We start from the raw sequence: 23,069 nt of genomic DNA, 5'->3' as shown, positions 1-23,069 counted from the left end.
TGCTTTTTGATACACCCTGTACTTTCACTAAAGGCTTGAAAAGAGAAGACAAAGGAAAATTTGAGATTGTAAATAAATTTCCATGAAGGAATTGTAAGACGTACATGAGAACATTCTATATAAAATTAGATACTTTTATTATTCTATCGTTGATTTACACATGCTGCGGTGATATTCATCGCAAGAACAAGGGAAGCAGTAATTGTCTTGGCATCCTCCAGGGAGGAGTGCGTTCTAAACGCTGCATTTTTACAATTTCATGGTCGTTTCAAAGCTTCTGTTTAAAAACGAACTTGATTCACATTCATCAAAGGTTCTCTCTCGTCGCACAGTTTGGCAGCAAACTACGCGTTACGTATCATTAACCAAATAGCGGCGAGGATGCCTGGTGGTGTACAGTGTAGTGTATTTTAATGCAGTCTTTTCGTGATGTGATTCCTTTTTCTTTCTGGGTCGTCTGACTTTACCGTCACCGGGAACCTATTGTTGATGTGCAGCTGCCGAGGGCTGCTCGAAGGTCAGAATGAAACTAGCGCTGTAACTACAGTCCCTTCTTGGAAAGTTATTTGTAGAGTCTCCGTAGACGCTGCGAATAGAATCATTTCTTGAAAATTTATTTGCAAATGTCAGATTTGCCTTTTGCTTTCCTTCTCATAACTGTTATGCAAATAATAAATACAATATATTGAGCATTATTTCCTTCAATTTGCAGCGTAAGTAATGAGAAAAGAAAAAGTTTCCTGCTCGACAACTATGAAAACATAAACGGCGCATGTCTCTGTATTAAAACATAAGCTTGACCACCAGGAGTTCCGCCTTCTGTCACTTTCATTTCTGGCCAAGCACTGCATGTACCATAAATCTGGACGAAATATGTGATGACGAGCAGGCGCGGTCCCCTTGTAAGGTTCACCTGCTCCCGCAGCCGTGGTCGTTAACGTGCGCCTGTTCGAAGGTAAGCCGGTTCGAACTGTGGTGGTGGAAAATTTTCACTACCAATTATTTTGCCTGCAAAGGAAGGAGAGGTGGTGGTGCAGAGTTCTTGATCATCCGCGTTTGCCCCATTGTCCTGGATTAAATTCCAGGCCTCTCCTCAGTCTCTCAGGAAGTGAGGGCTTGTGACACTGTTGACGTCCTGTGGAGGTTCCCAAGATCGGTGGCCCCCGTGGTGCTATTCGAAAGCAATTGGTTACTTACCGGCATCAGGTCTCACCCTGTCCTTCCCCTTCATCGATAACAACGAGGCACTCATCACACGCATCAGCACAACACAGATACACAGTTGACACTTCGTAACAGGTCGGACGAAGACGACGGCAAACCATCTCCCCATTAGGATCGTGTCTAGGATGCCGATGCACGATTCCTGCAACTTCTCTCCAACACTCGTTCTCTAAGTATGGGAGTATTCTGGCTTGACTATGTAAGACTAAGAAATAAACTGCGTTTTTGTTTTACCGTGAGGACACCGTGGCACCTTTAGGTTTACGGGGACGTTTGAGTTATGTCTGAGTAAGATGACGCTGGAGGTCGTGCCTTAACTGCAACTTTTACGACCTTACCTACGTCAGCTAGCAATTGCGCGGCAGCCGTTACCAAATGATTTGTATGTTTCTCTTTGATTTTGTATTGTACATTCCTCGTTGTTTTCTTCTCATATTTTGAAATGATTTAAAGAGACTAATCCTGGTCAACCGCGGGGTTCGATTACGGCACCCACGAAAATAAAATAAAAATTCCCTACGACCATGAGTCAGTTCTACTTCCGAGAAGTACAAAGAGCGGGCGTAGACTGCCAGCCCTTGTGAGAAGGCAGCGAGGCTTGTTCCCTCAGTAACGCTCCTCCACCTCTGCTGGTCCACGTTCTCGTTTGTTTACACTCACGCCCGACTGTCACGTTATAGTGTTCGCTCTAAACTGACATTTCAAAATGAAATCGCAAACTGCGCTTATGGTTCCGCATCAGCTGTAGGATGTTTCAGAACAAATGAAAATCTGTGCCGGTCTGGGGCTCGAACTAGGATTTGGATATGGACAGCTCCTGGAAACGGACTCGCAAAGCCGAAAATAGTTAAGGCGATCTATCGCAACAAATGGGAAATCTGGGTTCGGGTCCTGGTCCAGTACAAATTTTCGTTCGTTATGAAACATTCTACAGCTATTTGCGAGTTCACTCCCAACTGAATGTAGTACTTGTTAATTATCAACGCAGTGTCTCGTACACTGCACTACAGTATACTAATATTTGTTTATTTCTGAACAGTTTTCGGCTTACTGAGCCATCGTCAGGAAACGACTATAGCGCTTGTCAGACAGTAGTGTTTAGGAAACGAGACATTGGAAAAAAGGATACTGCCAACACCCACTGAATCTTTGGTCATGAGGTTAGGCGAAAAATCTCAAATCTGGCACTCATCCGTAGTTCTTAGCTTCATAAATGTTAAATTATAGTCTTAAATTACAAATTACAAAATGGATAGTATCATGCGCATGACACAAACGCACAGTACTGAAATGTGCAAGTTGTATGGATGCAATAGTAAAGGGACTGGAAAAACAAAGTCAGGTATAATGACAGTCCTGTTGTGACACAGGTTTGTGCAGATGAATGCGATCGTTAGTTTACTGTAAAACTGAACTTTCAATTGTTTTTAAATACAGTTGTTAGATCGGTTGTCTTCAGCAATCTTCCTATGCGTATCATTTAGGTGAAATGTGTACAAGCGCACTGCTCTCAGAAAGAATCGTTTCCCTAACAGAAAGGGTCGCTCATGTGTCCGGGAATTTCCGATGTTTTTAAGTTAACTGACTCTACCCAACCTTCAAACAGCTCCCTCTGAATTGTGGACTGTTTCCGTGTATACCTCCTATTCATTGCCCTGCACACAATCTCGTTCACACTCTAAAGTTGCTGAAGGCCAGAAATCTCAAGTGTGATTATGACATCACCAGTAAGAAACTAGGTGAGGTCTTCGACATAAAAGTTTTCTGGGTATGGTACCGCGTCATAATGTATAAAACTATTGCGGCCTTCTTCTGGGTTCACTGGTGCGTTCTAGCTATGCAGTGTCCCTTATTATTATTATTTTTTTTTTTTTGTTACTGATCACCACGCATGCCGTCACGTCATAATTTTAAAAAGATAGTTCGTTTCATTGGTCACTTTAGGAAGAAGGAGAGGGAACTTCATTTTAATAAGTTATTGTGGTGGAGGGAGAACGTAACCTCTGTTGTCTATTGGCTCTTGTGTTATGTGGCATGACTGGTGGTCACCGTCGAATGAGAAGTTGGCTGTTGTTTACCAAATGCTGGACGTCGGTGGCGCGGCGGCAGTTACTCGCCGGTAGGGCTCGTGACTGGTGTTGACAATGCGGTCTATTGGGCTCTGAAATAGACAAACTGCAGCCAACAGTGCGCTCACCTTATGTAAAAAATGTTACTGACCGAATAGGGAACACCTTGGCCGCCTTGGGCTGCAGCATGTCTTCTATAGTGGTCGCAGGATCCAGGACGTGCCAGGTCGCACTAAGGAAGGACAAGGTGGATGCATTACACACTGCAGGCCTGCACGAGGTACAAAGCAAATGTGGAGAGGCATACATCAGCGAGACTGTCACGCCAATAGCAATTCGCATTCGGGAACGCGAGTGCTATATTCGTTTAGGGCAACACAACAAATATGCAGTGCCAGAACATTAGCAAGACTCCGGAACAGAAATAAAATTCAGCGAAGCCTGTGTGTTGGCCAAGAAGTCGGTGATGCCGAAGCGTAAAATCAGAGAGGCCATCGAAATACTTAAACACCCTAATAACATGAGTAGGGGATGAACTCAGGCAGGCCCCATCTTGGCTGCCAGCAATTAGAGCCCAATAGACTGCACTGTCAACACGAGGCACGAGCACTACCGGCGGCTAACTGCCGCCGCGCTGCCGACGTCCAGCACTTGGTAAACAACAGCCAGCTTCTCATTCGACGGTGACCACCAATTACTGCACAGAACACAAGAGCCAATAGACAACAGAGGCTATGTTTCCCTCCTCCGCAATAATCTATTAAAATAAAGTTTCCTTCTTCCTCAAGTGACCAATGGAACGAACTATATTTTTAAAATTATGACGTAATGACATGCACAGTGAACAGTAAAAACAAAATATAAGGGACACTGCACAACTAGAACGCACCAATAGACCCAGAAGAAGGCCGCTGCAACCGTGACCGAAACGTTGCTTTTTCTCCAGCAGCAGTAGTTTTATACAATATGGCGCGTTACCATACCCAGAAAACTTTTATGTCCACTGATTCTGGCTGCGAAAGCCTATGCAATTATAATAGGTAAGGGCTTCTTAGAAATAGTCTCATCTAGCTGAGAACAGGGCTACCTATGTCGTCCGATGATAGCTTCATTACATCGTGCGGCGGAAAATCAATATTTCATTGCCGCATAGGGAGCTTGTTCTTATCTTTTGGTTTCCAAAGTGCTATACGTCTGCTTGCTCAACTTTAAGGAAGTTCTTGCAGTCCTCGCACAAAGACTCACGGCTTGACATACAGCATGGGTATAATCCTTGCATCGACGATAAATTTCGCAGTCGTAAGCAGACAGACTGCTTTGTTTGGCAACTGCAAACAGGGAAAAGCGCTCATGCGGACTGCAGACAAACACAGAAGAAAGCCCCGTGCACGCAGCAACTTCGTCTGACGTGGCCTTAGCGGGTGACTAGCGACAAGCGACGCGGCGGCTTTTCAAGTGTCACGTTACCACGTCTGAATGGCCCAGCGTAAACAATGACCGGCCGGAAGCGTGGAGGCGTTGATGTGCTCCTTCTCCTCAAACTCCCCCCCCCCCCCCTTCCAAGCCACCAGCGTTTCACCTACAGGCGCGGCCCTCTCATCACGTACTCTTTGTCCCGTCCGCGAACCGTGCCGTGACGACAGATGGCCTTTTCAAGCTGTTTGCAAAGAATTCAGTCCCATTATTCGGTGATTACGCCAGCTTTCTCTCCATGGCTGCTTTTCCTTTTCTTTGCGTTTCACTTTCATTGTTACTTGCACGTCCCTACTTACTGAGTTTGCGTCTCAGTCTCCCTCCTCGCCCGCCCCCCTTTCCCCTCCAAAACCAAGCTGAGGCCATAATGCTTGTTGTGTCTTCCGAAGTAAGACTGATTTCAGGTGTGCCGCAGGGGAGTGTCATAGGACCGTTGCTATTCACAATATACTTAAATGACCTGAGAGGTTGCAACAATGGAAAATTGTACTGAAATGCAGGAGGATCTGCAGCGAATTGCATGGTGCAGGGAATGGCAATTGAATCTCAATGTAGACAAGTGTAATGTGCTGCGAATACATAGAAAGATAGATCCCTTATCATTTAGTTACAAAATAGCAGGTCAGCAACTGGAAGCAGTTAATTCCATAAATTATCTGGGAGTACGCATTAAGAGTGATTGAAAATGGAATGATCATATAAAGTTGATCGTCGGTAAAGCAGATGCCAGACTGAGATTCATTGGAAGAATCCTAAGGAAATGCAATCCGAAAACAGAGAAAGTAGGTTACAGTACGCTTGTTCGACCACTGCTTGAATACTGCTCAGCAGTGTGGGATCCGTACCAGATAGGGTTGATAGAAGAGGTAGAGAAGATCCAACAGAGAGCAGCGCGCTTTGTTACAGGATCATTCATTAATCGCGAAAGCGTTACGGAGATGATAGATAAACTCCAGAGGAAGACTGTGCAGGAGAGACGCTCAGTAGCTCGGTACGGGCTTTTGTTGAAGTTTCGAGAACATACCTTCACCGAAGAGTCAAGAAGTATATTGCTCCCTCCTACGTATATCTCGCGAAGAGACCATGAAGATAAAATCAGAGATATTAGACCCCACACAGAAGCATACCGACAATCCTTTTTTCCACGAACAATACGAGACTGGAATAGAAGGGAGAACCGATAGAGGTACTCAGGGTACCCTCCGCCACACACCGTCAGGTGGCTTACGGAGTATGGATGTAGATGTAGATGTACCTTAGAGCCGATAACCGAGGATACCCAAGTTCGCCAATCAAGCACCACGCAGTAGGTTAAAGTGGTCATGTTTCCTGGCGGTTAGATAAACTGCCAATCACCTATTGGAGTGAGGACGATGGGCAGGAAGGGTGGGGGAGGAGGAGATGCAGAAACAGAGAGTGGAAAGGAATAGATGAACAGAGATAGGGACGAAGAAGAGATCGACATATAAAGGTGAGAAAGGAGGTAGACAAATTTAAAATCAGAAGAAATAACTACAGTCCTGCCTTGCACCTTTTTTATAACCTCAGTACTTCTCTTTCGATTTTCTATTCTTATTGTTCCCAGTTACCTCTGAACAGGAAGACTGAAACCCAGATTGCAGTTGAGTTAGTTAACCATTTTTCTGAGAATTTCAAACACCTCGGTGACTGCACAATATCGAACCCTTTTCCTAGTTCGGTAAATACTATGAAGATGTCTTCACTTCTCTTAAGTCTTAAGTATTGATTCTGTGATGGAGTGTAAGTTGAGAACTGCGTCTCTGCTACCTTTACCTTCCGTAAACCCAAACTCATCTTCATTTAATGGACCCTCAATTTTCTTTCGCATTTTTCTGTACATTGATCTTATTAGCAGCTTAGATGTATGGTCTGTCAAGCTGATTGTGCATTAGTTCTCGCATTTTCCGTCTTTGGAATAGTGTGGATTACATTCTTCAAGCAACGATCAATAAAATGTATTCAGAAGAAGCGGATGGGAAGAACTTAAAGGATGGAGAGTGTTTAGTTGGCATTTTGATATAAATGAGATCAGTTTCAAGATCTGTCATACCATAATTTTGTAGATTACACTTAACACTTATATTCCAGAGAATGACTAGAATCTCTGCATTCCTGGTTCCTTGCGGCTCCCTATGTCATGAATATTTTTCTGTACTTAATCCGCGGATGAGACCGTTCGACATATGATGTGTCTTTAGCTATATATGGCTGAACCTATGTTTAATGTTCCACTAATTACACAGGGTGTTTAGAGGCTTAAGGGCAAATGCTTGTATTAGTGACTATGAACATTACACCGGCATTTACTCCATTTGTAAACTAATAATTATAACTAATAAGTGTGTTAAGTTTCTATGTTTGTTAGTATCTCCAAGTATGTGGCAAGAGCAAGCCATTAATGCCTATTTTCCCCTGGGCATAGGTCAGATGATGAAGTGAAGATGCGTGAACGCAATACGGTTAGACTATACTGACAGGCGCAGTAGACATACTGGTGCAGCTACGACCGTGCTGAAGACATCAGGTAGTAACTTCCGTGACGTATCGTCAGGAAGACTGTTAGACGCAAAGGAAAAAAAAAATTAACACACTGAGGTGTGTACATATCCAGGTAGCAATGATCACAATATCTGGAGCTATAGCCCTAAAACCCTCTATAACAACGACGAGCTCGTCTCCCGCTTAAGCAGGCATCAGATAATGATACCAGGCGAACCCTTTCACCAGAAATCGTACCTAAGATGAGTATTAAAAATTCATCATTGCGTTTTTGTCTGTGTTTCTGAAAGGAATCCAGTGACAAATTTTAAGCCGGTAACTCATTTGATTATGAACTTGATATTCCTCGAAAGTGGGTCAGGCGCTTGCATACTGTCTCCGGAACAGGAGAGGAGACGTTTCCCAGGGAACAAAGACTCGCGTGCGCCCGCTATACCGCGCTTTCCCTTCTACGACTCTTTAACTGCGGACAGTCCTCGAGAGCACAAACATGTTTATGGTGCTATTAGCGCGCCGAGGAACCTATCTGTTTTCGACCTTGTGTATCACGTGACAGAAAAACGAGAAGCCAGCGCGGACGGAACGCGGCAGCGCTAAAGTAGTTGCCGTCAGAGAGGCAGGTAAGGATAACGCAGTGCAGTTCCAGACGGCGGCACCGTACGCCCGCTGTTACACCTCATTTCCAGCGCGTATGAAAACTACACAGCCTAACGACTCGCCAAACTGCTGCTGACAAGTTTATTTCGGAGGAAAACACAAGCACCTCTGTCTGCTAGTGCCATTAGTAACTGCGCTTGAAGGAAGCCGACGTAGGCCTCTGCACAAAAGGACGTGCGGTGCCTATTACAATTAGGCTTTTTTTCCTGTGTCTCCCTTGTTTATTTCTCTACATTCGAATCCATTTTTTTGTTATCAACACTAAGCCGACAGGGAGCTCATTAGAGATGTGTATCTACGTTGTGTAAACGAAAAAGTAGCAATACTGGCGTACTTGCGACATCAACATATATACTAGCAAGGCACTGAAAGTGCGTGGTGGAGGGTGGTTGGTAACAGTTTAGCCATTCCTGGTTTAATCGCATGCGTAATATCACATAACGACAGCTCTCTCCATTATCCCTCTTATCTCACTGCAGCAAATAATCAATTACTCATTTCCTTTATTATGGTATCATCTTCATCCATATCTACAACCATACACTGCAGGCAACCTAATGGTGCGTGGCGGAGGCTACATTGTACGACTATCAGTCATTCCATCACCTCTTTCTCGCAAACAAAGTGAAGGATAAGCGACTATCTATACGCCTCCTTGCCCTGATTTCTTTTATCTTACCTTTGTGGTCCTTACGCATATTGTAAGTTGAAGGCAACATAATCGTTCTGCAGTCAGCTTGAAATGCCGGTTTCCCAAATTTTTTCAAATAGTGTTCCGCGGAAAGAACATCGTCGCCCCTCCAGTTGAGTTCACGAAGCTTCTCCGCAATATTCGCGTGTTAATCGAACCTACCAGTAACAAATCTAGTCAGCCTTTGAAGTGCTCCAACGCCTTCCTTTAATCCGACCTTATGGAGATCCCAAACACTCGAGCAGTCCTCGACAATGGGTCGCAGTAGTGTTCCATATCCGATCTCCTTTACAGATTAACCATCATTTCCTAAAACTCTCCCAATACATTGAAGTCAATCATTCGCTTTCCCCACAACAATCTCTACATGCTCGTTCCATTTCACATCGCTCTGCGACGTTACGCCCAGATATTTAATCGAGCTGACTGTGTCATGCAGCACACTACTAATGCTGTATTCGCATATTACGAGATTGTGTTTCCTACTCATCTGCATTAACTTAGTTTTTTTCTACGTTTAAAGTTAGCAGCCGTTCATAATACCAACTGTAAATTTTGTCTAAATCATCTTTTTCCTCGTACAGTCACTCAACGACGACACCTTCCCATACACAACAGTATCATTAGCAAACAGCAGCAGATTGATGCTCATTCTATCCTTCAGGTCATTTAGATGTAGAGAACAAGAGTGGTCCCATCACATTTCCCTGGAGCACTCCTGACGATAAACTTGTCTCTGATGAACATTCGCCATCGAGGACAACGTACTGCGTTCTATTACTGAAGAAGTCTTCGAGTTCTTCACGTACTAGACAATCTGTTTCTTACCGTCGTACATTCGTTAACAGTCTGCAGTGGCGCGACGTATCAAATGCTTTCCGGATATCTAGGAATAGGGAACCTGCCTGTCGTGCTTCGTCCTGGTTCGCAAGATATCATGCGAGAAAACGGCATGCTCAGTTTCGCGCGAGCGATGCTTTCTAAATACTTCCTGATTTGTGGACAGACGCTATTTTGTTTCAAGGAAATTTATTATACTCGAACTGATAATATGTTCAAGAACAGATTTTGTGGATAGTGGTTTGTAATTTTGTCCAATATTTTACCCTTCTTATATACAGAAGTCACGAGCGCTTTTTTTTTCATTCACTTGCAACTATGCGCTGGGCGAGAGATTCGCTGTAAATGCAAGCTTAGTAAGGGGCCAATGCCGTAGAGTAATGTCTGTAAAGTTGGGATTCCATCCGCACCTAATGACTTATTTGTTTTCAACTCTTTCAGTTGTTTCTCCACGCCTGGGATTCTTCTTACTATGTCCTACACACAGGAATCTGTTAGACGGTTAAACGATGGTATGTTGGTACGACCCTCATGCGTGAATGCCTTAAACGCGAGATTTAAAACTTCTGCTTTTCTTTTGCTGTCTTCTGTTGCAAACACCAGACTGGTCAACGAGTGACTCAATAGAAGCCTTAGACCAGCTTAGCGAATTTACATAGGACCAGAATCTTTCCGGGTTCCGGGCAAGATCTTTTGCTAAGGAACGAAGGCGACGGCAGTTGCACGTTTCGCGGGTCGATCTCTTTACTAACTCACGACTTTCTGCTAACTTTTGCATGTCGCCATTTGCGCGGTTCTGTTTCTAGCCGAGACTGCAACAGTATCTGTTTCCTCTGCAGTTTCTGAATTTTGTTATTAAACCACAGGGTTTTTTCCGTCCTTAATCCATTTACTCAGCACATATTTCTTCAGTGTGCAATTTCCAGCCCTTTCAGACATTGCTCTTAATTTCTCTGCTTTCATCGTACTGTAACTGCATTATGTCCATTCATTTTATAAGTGGGATCCTAACAACTGCTTACCTGCTCTTTCTAGAAAAAATACTTCCTTGCCTTCTTGATGCTTTACGAAGCTGTATTTAATATTGTTCATTAATCGTTATCCATTTCGAACCAGTCAGAGCTTTATCCCCAGAAACAAGAGGTAACCATCGGCCTACTGTGCAAGCGCGAGTATATTATTTCATAGTAATAGGTCGTTATCAAGTATTCATCTGTCATTTGTAAGTAATCATATCTCATAAATAATTCCCACCATTATATATTAATTAAAGTGCACACAATAAAAGAGATTTATGAAACAAAACTGATGGATGGTCACTCGGTTATTTCCTCATCTTCCAAACTGAAAATGAGGTGATGAAGAAGAATCAGCAAGTTAGAAAAAAACATATCGTTTTACAAATCATTTGGAACTTTTTGTTTAAAATCATATATCTGTTCATTATGAAGATGAATATTTTTTACTCCATTAGTTTACTTATCGAATTTCCGACTTAATGCAACGCACTCCCCCACCAAAAAGGATATACAATTAAACTAAAAATTCTCTGCACGGAAATGGAATTCGAGATGGGCATATTCCAGCTGTAGTGACATTATGCAGTGAACGTACTCGCTCCACTGGGATACATTAAAAATAAAACGGAAACTTGATAATCGTCGGTCTGAGATATTAACAACTAACCTTAAACGGCTATCACATCGGTAGTATATGCCTCTGTGGTTTTTCATGACCTGTGTGCAGGCAAAAGAGAGAATGCTAACGCAGTATGTAATAAATAGAAATAAGAGAACATAATGCCTTATGGAGTAATAGATAGCAAAAATAACTCTATTGAATAACAATTATAATGTACAAAAACTGTTAGTGCGTATACCGCTGTTTTCATTCTACAATTAAAGCATGATGATTAATTTCCGTTGCCGGATGTCCTGCGTACCAAATCTTGTTTCTACAACCTCCTTCACATCTGATCAAGTGAACATCCCCAAATGAAGAACGTATTTATAGGATAAAGATTTGCTTCAGTGGTCAGTAATTTCTTAATTTATTCTACGTCCGGTCTCGTAGCATAAAGCTTCATCTTCAGTTAACACCTAATAATTATGGTAATATAAACGTGTGGTGGTCGGGACGTTCAGTGCTAGGGAGGTTCACACCCAAGTCAGTCAAAAGCTTGGGAGCGTAGGGACAGCAACCACAGCGTCAGGACAATAGGACAACAAGGAAGTTACGAGTAAGGTGCAACTAAGACAATAAAAACTGTGGTCAAAAGTGCTCTTTCATCGTAACCAATGACCGCATCGTCTCACAAAGCCTTTATGCAACGTGCTTCTAAAGTTAATTTTGTGTTCCGCTTTTGATAACGTCATGTTTACGTGGATAGAATTCTATGACACATTTGAACAGGTCCGGAGAAGCGGAATGGGATTAGCAGATAAAAAGTGTAACTTGTTATTTGAAAAAGATCTAACATTCATGGTGGTGTCTGTTTGTTCTATATCCTGTCTCCCTACCACTTTCGCGCAACGGCGCTCTGAGCGTGTTTTTTAGGGAATTAACTAGTTTGAACCTGGGACCTGTTGCTGGTAAGGAGACACCAGACCACACATGACGTGTAGAATTCAGAAGAGTTCAGTGAGACTAGCGATGATGTAACCAAATACATAATGATTTCAGCGTCAGCTCCACTGCACTCCCTGTAAAAGAATCTTAATGCTAACTAAATTTAGTGGAAGGGGTTCAAGGCTTTCCTATTTTTAGTTAGCTGGTAAAATAACGTCGAAAAAGCAGTTAAGTTTACCACTGGAAATTTTTTTCTACTCACAAAACATCGTTTCTTAATTTCACTATTGACAAAAGGAAATCCTTCAATACAGGATGGTAAAAACCAACTGCGTTCAACAAAAATGTGAACGAATATTCCCTGAATGGATTTCCAAGTTCTACAATGGATCGAAGGATGACCTATGCCATATCACATCTATAATCTAGGTTTAAATTAAGTTTCGCAAAAGAGAAAACTATCAAAATGGTCTACAGTGACCCTCAGTTATCTTTAATTACTTATCTAACTTGTCGTAAATTACAGTGGCTGATGTGGCTTCTCAATAACTATAGAACAGAAAAATCATCGCGTTTCATAAACTTTACTTCAAATGGCAAATGTGAACACCATGAGCTTTAATTGACGATCGACACTAGTATTACGCAAAAAGGGGGGTGTAACAGATGAGACTTCTGCAGTTCTGAGTGAAGCTTTATGCGCTGTTATGCGGCATCGCGTGCGTTCATTACCTTGTTGGTGTTCGTCAGAGGGCGGTGATCAGCACAGCTCCGCTCACCTCGCCGGCTCGGAAGTAACTCTTTCCTCACTTCTCCTTACTCCCATTTACCGAAATTGGTTTTGAAAAAAAATATCTGACTGTGTTTTCATCTGACCTATCGGGGTCTCAATGTTAACCTTAAGCTCCGCCTACAAAAATTCTGTCTCTCCAATAAGAAACGTTATACTTTTCGTGGTGGGGCAATGTTTTTAAAGTTTGCAACGTAACAGAGACGCGGAAAAGTCTCACGCTAAAATTTGCAGCTGGTGTGGTCCTTTTAGCGTTATCGTAAGATCTATACTGATCTTCTGGAGGGCTCTATCTTTTAATATGGGCTGGGGGGTGATCCTAACGTAACAGAGACGCGAAAAAGCCTCACGCTAAAACTTGCGGATGGTGTGGCCTCTTTTTGTGTTATCGTAAGATCTATACTGTTTTTCTGGAGGGCTCTAGCTTTTAAAATGGGCTGGGGGGTGGTCCTTGACGTAACAGAGACGCGAAAAAGTCTCACGTTAAAACTTGAGGGTTGTGTGGCCCTTTTTGTGTTATCGTAAGATCTATACTGTTTTTATGGAGGGCTGTAGCTTTTAACATGGGCTTGGGGGGGGGGGGGGGAGGGGGTGGTCCTTGACGTAACAGAGACGCAAAAAAGTCTCACGCTAAAACTTGCGGGTGGTGTGGTCTTAGCGGTTAGCTGGCGACGTGGATGTTCGTCCATCCCTTATCGTAGGGCCTTCCAGCTTAACACGGTTCTGCTCTCGGCTTCTGTTCTCGATTCTCCCCTCGGAACTGCGTCTGTCTCACTGTGGAATGGTATGACATGCATTTAGGCATTCTTGTGTTAGTCTGTGGTATTCCGTTTGCTCACTCGTTACTCGTAATACTTTGTTAATTTAATGTCACGATTTATTCGGAGCTATGTGACACACTACTGGATTTGCTTATCATGTCAGGTTTTCATGGAAGGTATTGGATTTGCCTGACACCTTACAAAGACATATTGCTGTTCGTACCATCGTAGGGAACAAAGATACAACAAAGACGATCATGATGGAGGTAATGTCCCCATGGTAGCTAAGCAACATTTTATTGATACATATTTTATTTCGCTTCTGGACAAACAATAATTTAGGTTGGTCAAGATAAATGGTACACCCTGTGCTCATCCGCTCCGCAAGATGACCCTATCGCAGAAAACGGAACACGGCTTTCGACGGTATGGTGACGCTGTGAGGGACGTCATCCAGTGATTGCAGTGGCAGAAGGCAACGCGAGGAATCTTTCGTCGCTGGACAACAAACACCTACGCGCTGCGGCCTGCAACGATCTGAACTGCTAATCACCTTCCCGGCGCTGCTAAATGTGCTCAGCGTGCACCTTCTTTCCGTATGCCTCACCGTCGCATTACCACTCCACCGTACTTCCTACTCGGCTCGACTATAAGGTAGTCACACAAATAGAAATTAACGTCTTACCTGTCAAGAAGCTCCAGTAAAGCAGATGTTTGATGTTCCCTCTCGACATCGGAAATGTGTGTTGTTTGACATTCACAGCCTCAACGGCGCCATGATTCTCTGGCAATGCCGCGGGGACTGCGCGGTAGCAACACACCGTTGTCACTTCACAACTCCGAGTATGACTGTTTTGAACATAAATGGGAACGCCAGCTACAATGCGATCACATACTACGAGGAACAATATTATTATCCCATCGCTAGAAAGGTCTAAAAAATTTGTTGGTCATAACCACGAGGTAAAAAACTAACTCGAAAGTCTCCCACATTTGCTAACTGCGCAACACAGCGTCAGCACAGCATTAGTACATTCTCTTTCTTCATCTTTTAATACTATTTTTTATTTTCCTGTGTTACATAATAGTATGCAACATCAAATTCTTTGGAAAGGTGTTTTATGATCGTGTATTTCATTTGGTTACTGTCTTTTCCTACTTTCCAAAAGCGTATCTTTATATAATTATTTCGGTATATTTCCACGTGACTTTATTTATAATTTTGCTAGCTGATGGACCTGGCTTTGCCTGGGTATTCATTTTGCGAATTTTCTGTCAGAAACGAAGTCTTATCGTACTCCTGCAGTAGGATCGGTATTTCTGTACGTTGGGCACATTTGCTTCGCATACGTAAGACGCTGATTAGTAAACGTCTCTACGGCAACGCCTCTTCATACCTCTATGGTCGGCTATTGACTTCGCCTACAACCGTTTGTGCCTCGCAGTGGAAAGCCGTCAAAAGTTCTGCCAACTGCCAAGACTTTTCTTAAGTTGACTCGTACCCAGAAAACTCTTATTAGTAAAGACTAAATATATTAAAACTTCATACCTCATGCGGCATTTCTTAAAGTGACTCAGTATCTATGACGTCACATCTCTTGAACTACGTGTGGCACCAAGATATAATTTTGTAGATACATTTCTCGGCAAATGTGGGTATTGTCTGCTACATTTATTGCGAGTAGAATTAGTAGCACAGAAGAAATTAATTTAAATGTCATTCATGATGTGGCAGTTCTTCATTCATCTCATTCTTTATGACACCATATCTCCCGAACTGTGATAGGTAGAAGGTTCTTAATGTCACATCACTTGTTGCCTAGCCAGTAAGAGATACGTGTACTAAGTCTGGTTAAATACGTCCAGTGGATTAGATAATATGTATGGATTTATGTTCAACCATTCTGATTGCTAAGCAGCGCACTTCCGTAACATAGCAAACAAATGCATTGATGTCATTACTGAAAAATACGATCCGCTATTGTAACCAAGAGTACGGGTTCGTAAATACATAAAGATATATGGTTTCATAAATCATTTTCAGTTTCTGACGAGTTTTAACGATTACGTGTCTACTTTTCTCCCTATTAATGTCATTAGAACATCGTCTGTCTTGCCATGCAATGAGGCTAAATGCTCAGTTTTGAAAACTCTAAATTAATTAAAGCGTTGGGCAGAAATTCTAAATCTGAATGTTTTTCAGTAATAACTTGTTGTGATGAACGTAGAGAATGAAGTGTATGTGACGCCTGGATGATTATACAAATAAAAGGTATGAAGTGGCAGCAAAGAAGCTACAGAGCTTATAGCCCAATATAGCCCAATTTCACTGGGATGTTTATCAACAACGCCGTATGCAAGTCTGTGAGACGTTATTACAAGGTTTTGAAATTAACCCAAGAAAATGCCACGTAGTTTGATGATCATAAAGCGTGCACCACCACTTCACCTATCCCTGCCGGCCAAATGGTGGTGATTACAATTCTAAGAATTCACTAGAATTCTAAGAATCATCTCGAAGTCGAGATTCATGCCATTAATCTCGGCTGAGGAAGCGTGTTGTAGGTAATTTGCTCGTGCTGTTATTGCAATCATCCGCTTTAGAATCATTAATTTGAATGAGTATACGTTCGCCAAGAACAACTACATTGATCAGCAGCAAGAAGTCACTCGACTGCATCGGAGCAGCAGTAGACCTAGCTATACACAGCCTAAGTGAGATTATGGCCTAATTAATATTGAGGCACCGTGCACTTGGCAGCTGTTAAAACATAGTATCAATTACCATCTACGTCTGGAGCCAAGGAGTGAGTGATCTCGTTTGTGTGTGTGTGTGTGTGTGTGTGTGTGTGTGTGTGTGTGTGTGTGTGTGTAGGAGGGGGAGGGGGAGTAAAGCTGGAGGGAAGAGGAAGAGCAGGAGAGTGTTAAACAAAGTCAAAGACAGGATGGGAGAGAAAATAGAGTAGAATAATTTTTTGGCCGATTTTGTAGACTGCCAAAAGATTTTCATAGTCCAGGAAAAGACTGTAAGTTCTTGAACATCATACAGATCAAGCGTTCACTGTCGAAGAGCCCTGGAATCCTAACTTTACCATAACGTCATCACATTTCTAGCCCATGATCAGTGAAGATTAAAAAGGATTGAAATGTGGCAGTCGTTGAATAGGTAGAATAATAGCATTAAGGAATCTCGCAGAGAAAAAAGTAACGATGGTGCTGTCTAAATAATGTCGTCTTCAAGAACATGCAAAATGACTACGGCATAGTTTTTTAGAATAAGCTGTGGACCGGTTTTGGGTGAAATGTTTTGTCGAATAACTACATTACATCTGTGAAACAGTCCTGCACGAGCTGTATTAACGTTGAGAAAGCGTGCAAGGGATTTTTCTCTGAATTTACATAGTCATATGAATGGATGTGGTGTGGTATTATGTCGCAATTAGAGACATAGAAGTAAAACAAATATCTATTTTTGTATGTACATACCGAAAGGCTGAATGAAACTAATCCTCGGTGGCCAGAGACAGTATAGAAGCGGTTAGCTCCAGTGACAAAGCAGCGAGAAGTTTCATTTAGAAGCCGGTATGAAGACTTTCATTACTAGACACACAAAAAAAGATCCAGAAGGGAATCAGAGGCATAAGTCAAAGAAGTTAGGAAAAGAAAATAGCAGATTTTATAAACATCTCGCGCGTTCCACCTAACAGCAGTCAGGTAGTATTTCTTACGTTATTTTGAATTTAATTTCTGTGACCTATAGGGCAAGTCTGCTCAAATTAAATTATATGTGTGGATGTCTTTATGACTCTCGTGCTAACCAGGAAACGATTTTATTTTTCATTGTAACCAAAATATTGTCTACAAAATTTTTATGTACCCAGTAGAAAGAGCAACCATAGCTGACTATATTTTCTTTACAAGTAGTTACACATACATGATGTAGTGTTTGAATGAAGAGATTTTTATCTGTTGTGGCTAGTAAATTTCTTTGTGTACGTTTGATCAGTTTCACGTCCTATATCAATGTGTTCTACACAGTGCACTAATGCTGTGTACCATATTTGCTGAAAAATGTTGAATTTCAAATAAATAAATTTACATCCCAAAGAGGAAAATGCCATTGTTCAAATCTAATCACTATTGTGCCATATTCATTAGAAGGATAAGCAGAACACAAAGAATAATCAGTATTCTGAGCAGAGATGAGTATAGTTGCTGTAAGAAAGAGCCTATGAACATTTGGTAGTGTAGAGAAGCATTAGTGCTTCATCATTGTTAGAAGCAATAATTTGTTCCTATTTTGCAGTTACTCTCAATAGATGTCCTTGAAATAAATGTCACATGGTGTTAGCACAAGGCTGTTCTACTGATATACTTCAAAAGCTTATTATTCCAGACAGAAAATCAGAAACAAACACCATTTTTGTGCTATCACTAGGTATCACACGTAGTTTCTGTATGTTTGTGTTGACATATTAAATACAAAAGAAAATTGAAACTATCTTCAGAAACAGAAGAGAAATTGCATCTAATGACTACAAAGATTAATCTAGAAATGAGTATATATGTGTATATGATTATTTATGGGATTTCCCCCCAAACTTCTGGATCGATTTCAGCCAAACCTGGCACTGAAATAGCAGGTTTCATGAATATGAGCACTGTGGGTTTTATAATCTCCTAGGAGCAGAGACAAAGGCAAGAAGCCTTTTTCTTGTAGCCCCTGACATATAGCCCACCATGTGCAACAGGCTAGACGTTGCGTGTGAGCAAGATCAGCCTGCCAAATCAACTTCCTTTGCTGGGGAGCCTATTTGTGAGAGGCAAGAAATTTATGGTTTTTCAGGTCCTGACATTTAGGCTGCCCTGCATGACAGGCATGTTGGGGGAGTAGTATCATCCTGCTTTGTTGATGTACTGTGTGGGAAGGACTACATGTGCTGATGAGCTTGACTGGAGAAAGGTTGAGATGGATAGAGGAGAGGATCAACAGAGCGAGAGAGAGGAGGAAATGGGCAGAAATAGGGGAGGGAAAGGAGGTGTATGAGGCCAGTGGAAGATGTAGATAGTTAGTAGGCAGGTGGAAAAGAAAGAGGGAGGAGGAGGAAAGGGAGAGAGGGAAGAGGATATGGTTCGAGGGAGGAGCCGGCAAGATTGGTCTGAGAGAGGTGGAGGAGATGAAGACATTGAGAGAGTGGGTAGGAGGAGACAGACAGAGGTGGGTGGATGAGGTGGACAGACAGGCAAGCATACGTAGAGATGCAGGACTAGGTGTGTTCCATATATGTGGGTGGGACACAGGTGCAGGTGAAGTCATGGTAGAAAGGCTAGTTTCGTAATAAGACACGCTTCATTCTACAGGATGTTTCATAACTGGTACTAAAAAGTGACGCACATGAAACAAATAGCTGCAGTTACACTCCATTAAATACGGTTTACAGATAAGATCTTTGCGAGATAATTTCATAAAATAGTGCCCTATCTGGTACAATGTACCTGAATGTAAACATTCCAATAAGCCATAATTCTGCTTAAATTTGATCCATGGACCATGGTTTGGGAATGCGGTGCATGCATAATGGGACCAGCAGATTTTGCTGCTAATGTAAGATTAAAATGGATAGGTCGAACATGGTCTACATCGAGGCTTCCAAGACGATACGACCTCTGGATCTGTTTGTCCGGGATCGCCTCAGAAGTTTACGATACTTTCAATGACATGGTTGAACAACTGTGGCTCTGAACTATGCAATGTTGTCAAGACGTACGGGTGGGTCTGAGGAATGTTTGAAAGAACCGACGTATCACTGGAGAGGAGAGTGCAATGCTCCTTCCAAATGCTAGGACGAAGTGTGGAACATCTTTAACAAAATAAATAAATAAATAAATATACAAAAAATGGCTCTCAGCACTATGGGACTTAACATCTGAGGTCATCAGTCCCCTAGAACTTAGAACTACTTAAACTTAACTAACCTAAGGACATCACACACATCCACACATCCATGCCCGAGGCAGGATTCGAACCTGCGACCGTAGCGGTCGAGCGTTTCCAGACTGACACTCCTAGAACCGCTCGGCCACACTGGCCGGCCATCTTTAACAGATACGAGCAAACAGCAAACCATAACATTTAAATTACCAAAGTTGTGCAGTAGCCGGTCGCTGTGTCTGAGCGGTTCTAGGCACTTCAGTCGGGAACCGCGCTGCTGGTACGGTCACAATTTCGAATCCTGCCTCGGGCATGGATGGATGTGTGTAATGTCCTTAGGTTAGTTAGATTTAAGTAGATCTAATTCTAGGGGACTGGTGACCTCAGATGTTAAGTCCCATAGTTTTTAGAGCCATTTGAACCATTTGTACTGTATTTGTCATTAAGGTAGGTCACGGGAGAAATTTGAGCATAGTCATGGGGGACTTAATAGAATAGTTTGTACTTCAAATTCAGTGAGGACTTCGACAGTTCTTGATACTGTGGTCAGAGGCAGCTCATATACATATACTCCTAGTTACCTTGCAATCTACTGGTTTGTTGCAGACCTATGTTTACTGGAATGTGTTTTCCCTTACTATCCATTACATTCAGATATGTAAGGTTTTACTACTACTTGCAGTACAAGCTGTGTATGTCGTTCCATATCCCACAGAAACAGAAAGAGAGAAAGTGATTTGAAGTAGGAAGTTAATGAGACATGGAAGAGAGAGATGATGGCAGTGATCGACGGAGGGAGATTAGGAGAGAATGCTAGATTGTGAGTGTAGGAAAGACGGTGTACATGTGTGCGCGTGTTGCAAGAGTGGCTATTAGATGCACTGACTGATAGCATTTGCAGGGTCGTTCGTCATAGAGTGTTAACGGAATAGCCACTGTAGCGGCGGGTGTGTCTAACAGTTAATTCACTTCTTCCACCTGCTGTCTCGGTCGCCACTAACTCCGCTGACGTCGCACAGGGTAGCGAAGATCCAGCTGCCGGCGGCGCATGACCGGCGGGCATTATTCCCAATTCTGTGCGCAAATAACAGTTTCAACACTCGGCCAATCCGTCGTTTGCGGACGCTACGTCTCACACGACACGGCAGACGGAGTCCACCCACTTCCCGAGTCGCCGTGCCTCACATAGCTTTGTCGCAGTTCTCAACTGGCGCGGAACACCGGGTGCTAAATAACGCTTAGCCCCCCTCCCGCCCCCACCCCCCCCCCCCCCACACACACAGGTCTACTTACGTCGTCCGCCCACCGCACCTACCAAAAAGCGTTTCGCGACTTCTTTTCCGTAGCATAGATCTGACTGCCTTGAGGTACAGCCATGTTATAATCTTTTGAATTGTAATCGTCACCTGGACATTTGTCAGCTATTAATGTTGCTCCTACAGTTGATACTCGCCCCTATTCACAGCAAACCTGTCGGTGAACCGCGAGAACTTCTTACAACTCCACTTTTGTGTTCGCTGAATGCTAAATTAACATTTATATAGCCCTCAGAGTAGTGTTTATTTACAGACTCTTAACTGTACAAGGGACACAAGCTGTTATATACTGATCGTGTTTCGTTCATTACCTTGATTACATTCGATGGTTGTCTGAAAGTGAAACAGGCTTACGAAAAATAAAAAGGTAAAGATTTGAAAGAGTATTAAACCTAACTCAACTTTCCTGCATTATGTCCTTCATGGGGCGACTGGAACGGTTTACACTCAGCCTAGGGACGCCAATTGAGGAACTACTAAAGGTACTAAAGGATTTCTTAGCACGCTCCGGGGCACGTTATCTTAAGTCTTCTTCTCATATTTAACATTGTGCGACTTACGTCTGCGTTTCGAAGAAATATAGTAGAATAGTAGAAAAAAAGAAACACACACACACAAAACAGTTACGACTTCATAGGTTCACAGATAAGAAACACAAATAAGATGCAAATTACATGTCGGACATAGACATTATATTGCAATACGATTGTTCATGGCGTGTTTGACTCTTAAGAAATTGAACTTTGAATTTACTGCATTCCCAGCGGCAACTAAAACTTGCTTTCTCATCGAATATACCGCAACCTCAGCCCCACCCATCCGCCTCGAGCCACCAGTCTCTTAACGTGCCACTACGTAATCAAAGTTTTCTCAATAAGCGACCTTTTAGTAAGTTGCGGGTTTATTTACTGTTTTGTGAATAACCAAGCACACGCACCGCTTACGCGAAGGTTCTGTTGCAGCTTAAACAGAACTTTGTTTCAAAAGGTCTAAATTTTGATCTTACGATGATAGGAGTCAAAACGTCGTTGTAAATAAAGGAGTATATTAAGTGCGCTAAACGCCCTGATTCACAAAACTCCACAATGATTGCAGACTCATATAGAAAATCTGATTCCCTTACTAGCTGTAACAAGTCACGCGCCGCAGTGGCTCACTCTGGCTAAGTGAATATACATTCTAATCTCCTCCCCCTCTCTTTGTTCATCTCCTAATCCCCCTCTCTCTCTCTCTCTCTCTCTCTCTGTGGATCTCCTCTTCCCCCTCTCTTCGTCCATCTCCTCCTCTCCCTCTCTTTGTTCATGTCCCACCCTTCACCCCTCTTTCTGTCTATCTCCTCCTTCCTCCTCTCTGTGTACAGCTAGCGAAGTCAGCAATGCCTCGCAATTGCTAAATGTGTATGGAAATTAGGTATACGTCCTAATCTGCTTCTCCCTACCATCTCTCTCTTCTCCTCCTCCTCTTCGACCATCTCGTTCTGTTCCCACTTGTCTCTAAACATCACCTCTACCTCTCCCCGCCCATCTGTCCGTCTCTTCCTTCCTGTTCTCCGTAACATGCTATCGTAGTTAAAAACTGAATATGAAAAAAATTGCGCACTTCCAAATCAGGGCACAACATAGCATTTTATTCCCGCAGTCAATTTTAATAGACAAACTGTACATTACTGAATAATAATCGCTTGGCTGCTCTTGTAAATTATTTTGATTGACGACCTGTTCGTAATCTAGAAGACACATTATTAAATTTGCAATATGGTCTGGCTGAATGTTAATTAGAACAACGTGCAAAAATGTGAAGTAAATCGATCAAGAACTTTTCGAGAGTTTTGCTTGCGACGTAATCTATTATATAATACATAGATATTTCTATTCTATACACATTAAAATATGTAGCCTATGTCCGTCCATATTGTCATTAGACTAACGTATGTAAATTTAGAACATACCAGTCAACAACTTTTCGGGATTTTTGGCAACAACGTTTCCATTTATATATTACATATATATTCAAATATTAAAAGAGTGATATATAGTGGCTGCAGAATGTATCAGAAACAACGCACGTGTTCGAATGCAGCGTTCTGTCAAAATTTCAAAGCAATCGGCGAAGAACTGTGGGGGATCTAAGATTTTGAACAAGCGACCATTTACGTTTTTAGTATTTATATAGATTGATAACTATTTACTGTTGTTTCCCTCAGTCTGGACACATAATTACTAACAAAT

The 23,069-nt window shown here is 42.4% G+C and overlaps 1 protein-coding gene across 1 annotated transcript in view; it reads right to left on the bottom strand.

Moving 5' to 3' along the window:
- LOC126356042 (dual oxidase maturation factor 2-like) overlaps positions 1–23,069 on the bottom strand; it is a 995,426-nt gene that overhangs the window by 374,118 nt on the left and 598,239 nt on the right. The window lies entirely within an intron of this gene.

The sequence above is a fragment of the Schistocerca gregaria genome, chromosome 3 (genome assembly GCF_023897955.1).
Source record: "Schistocerca gregaria isolate iqSchGreg1 chromosome 3, iqSchGreg1.2, whole genome shotgun sequence".
Lineage (NCBI taxonomy): Eukaryota > Metazoa > Arthropoda > Insecta > Orthoptera > Acrididae > Schistocerca > Schistocerca gregaria.
This window is presented reverse-complemented; position numbering and strand designations above follow the sequence as displayed.